This window comes from Clupea harengus, chromosome 24, assembly GCF_900700415.2.
Source record: "Clupea harengus chromosome 24, Ch_v2.0.2, whole genome shotgun sequence".
Taxonomy (NCBI): domain Eukaryota; kingdom Metazoa; phylum Chordata; class Actinopteri; order Clupeiformes; family Clupeidae; genus Clupea; species Clupea harengus.
The window spans coordinates 3,302,873-3,310,372 of NC_045175.1; positions in this window are offsets into that span (position 1 = coordinate 3,302,873).

Here is a 7,500-nt window from a genome sequence, read left to right on the forward strand (position 1 = left end):
CACACACACACACACACACACACAAACAAGCATGCTCCTGAAGACACACTAAAATAGCTTAAACCACATACAGACATAGACATGGTGCTGTTAACATCCACATACCCACACATACAAAAAAAGACACACACATGCAGTAATTCATACACACATTCCCATACACTCTCTGATCACTGCACACTTATGCACACAAACACACTCACGTGCATCATACTCTAACTAGGTTGCTTACAACACACACACACACACACACACACACACACACACACACACAAACAAACAAACACATACCAAACATGCACACACAAATTTCACACACACCAAACCAACAGACACACACACACACACACACACACAGGTGTAGGAGAGTGGTAAGAGTGTTCTCTGGAGTGTGTCACCACGCAGAGGTCTCCGGATTAAACGAGGAGGTCGCCCAGCGGAGTCATGGACAGCCACTTCAAACAGCACTTTTCATCTTTACTCGTCTTTTTCATCAGCCTCTCCATCATTTCTCCTCCTCCTTTTCCTCTTTTCTCTCCCCATCACCCATCCCTTCCCCTCCTCCCCTTGCTTTGGTAGAATCTCCTTTCATCTAGAGAGCAGACGGGGACTGCTGCTGCGTCAGACTAATTATGTGTGATCTTTCTCTCTCTTCCTTTCTTTCTTTCCCCACTTCCCTCTCTCTCTCCCTCTCTCTCTCCCTCTCTCTCTCTAACTTCGTGCCATATCTACCCCTGTGAGCGAGAGAGTTAACAAAAGAGAGAGAGTGAGAAAGAGAGGGACGCAGTACGTGAAAGAGAGATATCACAGCATCTGAAATTGATTTCTTAAAACAGAGTATACTGGTCGTGAATTACGGCATTACACCACCAAGACAAACAAATAGTGACAAAAAAAAGCAAAGTGTGACCCAAACAAAAGGAAATAAATAGACAACAACAATAGTAAACAAAATAAATGAAGCAATTTTTTTTAAAGCAACCACTGAATCTCAGTGTCACGCTGGTTGGAAAACAGTAAGCAGCTCATTGGAGATTCCTTGGACACAGTGAAAGCAATGGGCAACCCCATACCCCGAGCCACTGGGCTCAACCTTTTGCTGACCACAATTAGCATATTCCAAAAACAAAATGTATTTAAAAAAAAACATACTAATCCCCTTTCTCGTTAATGATGACTAAGATTATCATCATAATCGAAGAACACTTCTCAGCGGCTCCCTGGAAAAGCCCTTGGAAATGCTAATTTTGTGCTGACGCTACACGATAAATACCGTCTTAGCCCCACTATGAATATGCAGGCTAGCAAAAAAAGATGTTATGAATATGCGCGGCATATTTTCAATATCATTGACGCTCGTGAACTTTGGTGCCGGTCGCCAATTACGATGGACGAGCGCGCTAATTATGCAGATTTATTCTAAACATTAGCATGATGAATTAGGTGCAAAATGGGGTGGCTACACATGAATTAGTAAGTATTATGAATAATTACAATGAATGGTGCGCCCCTTGATGCGACTCCCGATCTTGATAAACAAAGCTTTAATTACGAGAAAACATCTGGGAATTCGAGTGACCTTCATTAATCTTGGAGAAGTCTTTGGCACTCTACACTTTGATGCATAGCTGTGCAGATAGATACAAGACCCCTTCACTATATGTGTTTCTCATTAAAAAAAAAATGCATACATCAATATTCCAAGCAATAAACAAAATGTAAATATTCCATTTCATAATTTGCCTTACTCTTCGCATGATGATGTTCACGCCCTCTTATTTACACACGGCTATATGCTTTATATACATACACATGTATATGTATGAATAAGTAGCCTATATACTGTAGGTACGTATGTGCATACATACAGTATGCATATACACGCGTTACTTCAAACTTAATTGCATATCTTTGCTCTGCACTGTCCTGGCATCTCCTCATCCAATCAGGAAGCTTAAACATGCCTTCCAGAGTGTGGTCCTCGCTGTTGGGGTGCTGCCCACGCCTCCACACGCTATGTGCAATAACACACGAGGCAGATGCCCCTTTGACTAGTGTGGGCGGAGAATCAGAGCATCCGTCAGTCCACTCATCACTCCACAGGCTCAGGGGCCTCATGGGCCGGGGGTGGGGGGGCGGGGGGGGGGGGGGGGGTGAAGGGTGACGGTTGAGCTCAGGTGGGAGAGGAGCGCGCACTGTGCCCCTTCAATATACCAACCCCCCGCCCTCCAGCGCCCTCAAGGCCACGGATGTGTTTGTGTGGGCTGGGGAGGGTGCGGGTCCAGACGGGTCCAACCACAGCGCCAGGAGCGCGTCCCAGCACGCCTCTTCCTCTGCTTCCACTTTGGCTCTGCCTCTTCCTCTTCCTCCCTCTTGACTGAACCTCAGACCTGAACACAACCCTCCACCCACTACCCTCCCAGGCACTAACACGCGAGCATAGTTACAGCCGGCAGTTCCTCTGGGCCTCTGTATGGCGTGTGTGTGTGTGTGTGTGTGTGTGTTTGTGTGTATGTGTGTGTGTGTGTGTGCATGCGCATGTGTGTCTGTGTGTATGTGTGTGTGTGTGTGAGTGCGTGCGCGTGTGTGTGTGTGTGTGTGTGTGTGTGTGTCTGTCTGTCTGTGTGTGTGTGTGTGTGAGTGCGTGCGTGCGTGTCCGTTTGTGTGTGTCCTGCAGCCTCTGATCAGGGATCAAATGGGCAAGTGCCCCTTGATTAACGTCCCAGGTGGGCCTTTCGCATTTCCACGCACACACATGCTCTGGCCAGGCTCCAAGGAAATGTTTGGCAGACCAGCGAGGCCCTGGAGGTCAGATGCAGGGGAGGCCAGGCTACAGTTCTGCCGAGCTGAGAGCAGGAAGAGAGGGGAAGACCCACAGCCGGGGCAACTGAAGGATACCACAGCTGTTGGATGGACCGAGACTGTGGCACCTAAAGGTAGGCTGCAGAGAGGATGAAGAAGAAGAAGATGATGAAGAAGAAGAAGTGATAGTGATCTGTAGACAGAGGGAGAGAAAGAAAGAAGCTGGGTCATGAATATGGAGAGAAAAGGAGAAAGAGAGGAAGGAGACTGATGAAGAGATCATAAATCTATATAAACGGTTTTCTATGCTTAGTATCACTTCAAGATGCATTACTACCGACTGAAAAGTGTACCATTATAAGACTCACTCTCTCTCGGGAGAGAGAGAGAGAGAGAGAGAGAGAGAGAGACACAACCCCCACCCTCACCCCCCAAATCCTCAATTCGCCATCACCACCAGCAGCACCGGCAGCCAGCACTGTGGCCCTCCGTGTTAGGGTTGTCACGGTAACCTGATCCTGGCAGCTCCTGACACGATCCAGCCGCGTCTCGGGCGCTCTCTCTCCTGCTCTGGCCGACCGTAAAACAGAGAAATTACTACCACATGTTCCTGACGGAGGCTGCCAGCCTGAGAGAGAGAGAGCTCCCTCCACCGTCCACCCCCCTGAACACCCTCAGCCCGAGAGAGAGAGAGAGACAGAGACAGAGAGAGAGAGAGACAGAGAGACAGAGAGAGACAGAGAGATAGAGAAGTAGAGGTATAGAGAATGGAGGGAGACAGAGAGGAAGTGAGAGAGAGAGAGAGAGAAGTAGAGGTATAGAGCATGGAGGGAGACAGAGAGAGAGAGAAAGAGAGACAGAGAGAGGGAGAGAGAGACAGAGAGAAGTAGAGGTAAAGAGAATGGAGGGAGATAGAGAGGAGAGGAAGTGAGAGAGAGAGACAGAGAGAGAGAGAGAGAGACAGAGAGAGAGAGACAGAGAGAGAGAGAAGTAGAGGTATAGAGCATGGAGGGAGACAGAGAGAGAAAGAGAGACAGAGAGAGGGAGAGAGAGACAGAGAGAAGTAGAGGTAAAGAGAATGGAGGGAGATAGAGAGGAGAGGAAGTGAGAGAGAGACAGAGAGAGAGAGACAGAGAGAGACAGAGAGAGAGAGAAGTAGAGGTATAGAGCATGGAGGGAGACAGAGAGGAGAGGAAGTGAGAGAGAGAGAGAGAGAGACAGAGAGAGGGAGAGAGAGAGTGAGAGACAGAGAGAGAGAAGTAGAGGTATAGAGAATGGAGGGAGACAGAGAGGAGAGGAAGTGAGAGAGAGAGAGAGAGAGACAGAGAGAGAGAGAAGTAGAGGTATAGAGCATGGAGGGAGACAGAGAGAGAAAGAGAGACAGAGAGAGGGAGAGAGAGACAGAGAGAGAGAAGTAGAGGTATAGAGAATGGAGGGAGACAGAGAGGAGAGGAAGTGAGAGTGGGAGAAGAACATAGAAAGAGGGAGAGAGAGACAGCTCAATATGAATTCCTTTTATGAGTTACTTTTTCCATGGATTTTCATTCCATTCATGTTTCTTTTGATTTACAATGTGGGAGCACTCTCAAAAATATATTCAGACACCCGATATCACGTCCACAATGGGCCATGAACACCACCAACAAAAACAAATGTGCCTTGCAGAGAACCGATGGAGCAGGTGGAGTCATGCTGATGATGAAATGCCCTAAGCGGTAGCCTGTTAATGGACTACATGACTAGCTGGATACATCTTTGGTAGCATTCCTTGGGCCATGACCAACGCTCCATAACCGTTTCAGCTTTAATCTGAACATTTCAAAGGAAAAAGGCCTCAAGTTAAAGGAGATATCAAGAAAGACGAACGGTATGCCGAGGGGAATTACACCAGCTCATTCCCTCATATTCTCTCCAGAAATCAAAAGGGTATCACTCTCACGATCAGTCCAGATTTGACCCCTCTCTCTCTCCGTCTTTCAACTGACCAAAAGGGTCTTAGAGGGGGGCTGACAGACTTCAAGGACTCGTCCCTCTCTCCATTATATGTCCGTGTCAAATGTACACGCACGAGTATAGAAATGATTCCTGTCCGGGGAGCAGGGGAGTCTTCCTCTTCTCTTCCTCACGCCTTATACTAATTCAGTTTGTTTTACGTCCGTGTTGTTCACACTTTTGAACTAACCCCAGTCCCCTCACTGCATTATGCATAACGCCCGCGTCCATGGATACGAGACACGTCGCTAGCGCATGAAAGAAATATAATATGATGCTAATGGGCGATAATGAGCGTGTGTAGTACATCCGCTTGGCTCTGCCGCCTGCATGATTTGCCAACGAGTGCCAATGCCGGGAGAATGAGCTCTGACCGCGGCCAGTTGGGGGACCTTAATGTCCATAGCCTCGGGGGTTCTGGGGACGAGATTGAATTGTAACAACCTGGAGCGGCAGCTAATTTTGCCTGATGTCTCTACTGGACTTCATTCGCGCCCTGGGCTGAGATTGAGGGCGAGGAGAGGCTGAACTGTAATTTGCTCTTTTCCAGAGGCTGGGTTCTCTCCCCATAGACAGAGAGAAAGAGAGAGAGAGGGGGGGGGAATGCATGAGGGATGAGGATAAAGGCAAGAGAATTTCCCCCCACTTCATTCAACGTTCCGTTACTGGTAATGTCTGTCTTTTCAGATACTCACTGTTCTCACTCTGTCTCTCTCTCCCTCACTGCAACTTATCCTTTCTTTCTGTCTTTCCTTCTTTCTTTCTGAGTGCCATCTACTACAATCCATCATTCCCTGAGCTTCCTAACTGTCCCGTTAGTCTTTGCCTTCTAAGAAGGTGATACAATACAAGCATGCATGTACTAACCCTTCATAAATATATTAATCTTTCGTCTTTTCTCTGACTTTTTAACAGCAGTTTTAGCACAGCTGGTGTTGGTTTTAAACCTGCTATCTACTGTATGTATGACTTGATGTCTAAAGTTGTCAAGGTTAGGTTGGGTAAGGTCGGGCAACTTCAAACCACACGCTGTTGTTGTCATGAGATGTCCCGGTACCACAGCGACCGCCTACCACGCCTTTTGCCACACCACAGCGGCACGCGTGATGGACTGCCATGCCTGCATGGGGGCGACCCCACCCCACTGCAGTCCGGTTTCCCATCAGCCACCTCTTCATAGCCTGATTACTCTAATTAAAATCCAGCAGCTGAACGAGCTTTCCCTGATTGGGGGAGGCCATCCCGCAAAACGCAAAAGCCTCATTTGCATATTTGTTTGTTAATTAGAATGGAGAAGCAGGTGTGAAGCTATAATTATTATCAGACATGACAGTGAACTTTGACCCCCTGCGTCCAAGTTCTCCTGGAACACGGTGTTCTCGTCGACTCGGACAGGCTGATTCGAGTCTTCTCTTCACGGATGACGGAGGGGGTGAGGATGTTTTTTTTTTTACAGCCGTCAGAATCTGATTTGATGTGTGCTGGCAGCAATTAGTGCTGCAATGCTCATCTATTTAAAAAAAAAAAAACAAGTCTGGAAGAAACTACATAGGGAGCCTTCTACCAATTAATACCAATTAATGCTTGTGGGGGTGCTTAAATGATGTTCCATGGAAGAAACACAGATAGACGCATAAAGACACAGACATGAACATGCACACAAACATACGCACACACATACCGACCCACCTCCCCCCAAACAGGCAGTCACAGAGAACCTGACGGAACAGTGACCTTTGTAGTTTTCCACAGAACAGAATCTGAGGTTATGGTTCATCATAAGGTTATCAGGACAAAGGTTACAGGCCAGACAGCTCCAGAGGGTGGTTGGAGAGGTTCCTGCACACAAGTCTTTAACACACACACACACGCACACTCACACACACAGACAAACACAGACAAACACAGACACACAGACACACAAACACACACACACACACACTCACACACACACAGACACACAAACACACATACACACACACACCACGTCAGTCACTGCATATGCTCACATATACACTCACATCCATGTCCACAGGCAAACAAAATGATGGGCCTCAGGAGAAAAGCCCCTCTCCAGAAAATCTCAATCTGTAGTAAACCCCATTTAAATAACATTACTTTCAGTGTGTTTGGTCAATACCGCTGGCATGTACTAGTGTATAATCAATGTGCAAGATGTGTCTACCTAATGCAAGCCACCGCACTGGTATTCATTCACACACTTCAGTGGCCAGACGGTCTTGACAGCACTGTATCAAGGCCAGCATGTTGTGGCTATTGTTCATTTAAAAAGAATATGACATAGTGAGTGGTTTCCCCCCCCCCCCCTAATGGCCTTACATAATTTGTCCACATGTTTCATGTTAGTTGACAAATTCATGTAGCGCCACACTAACACCTAGCAGGCCGTGCTATGTGCCGACCCATCTGTGTCGGTGTCACCACGTTTACCAACTCCCGCCTTCTTGTCTGCATATCCGTCCTTTTTATCTTATGATAACCTAATAGTTCTATCTTATGATAACCTAATAGTTTTATCTCATGATACCCTAATAGTTTTATCTTATGATGACCTAATAGTTTTATCTTATGATACCCTAATAGTTTTATCTTATGATGACTTAATAGTTTTATCTTACGATAACCTAATAGTTTTATCTTATGATAACCTAATAGTTTTATCTTATGAGTTTTGAAGGGAGGCTA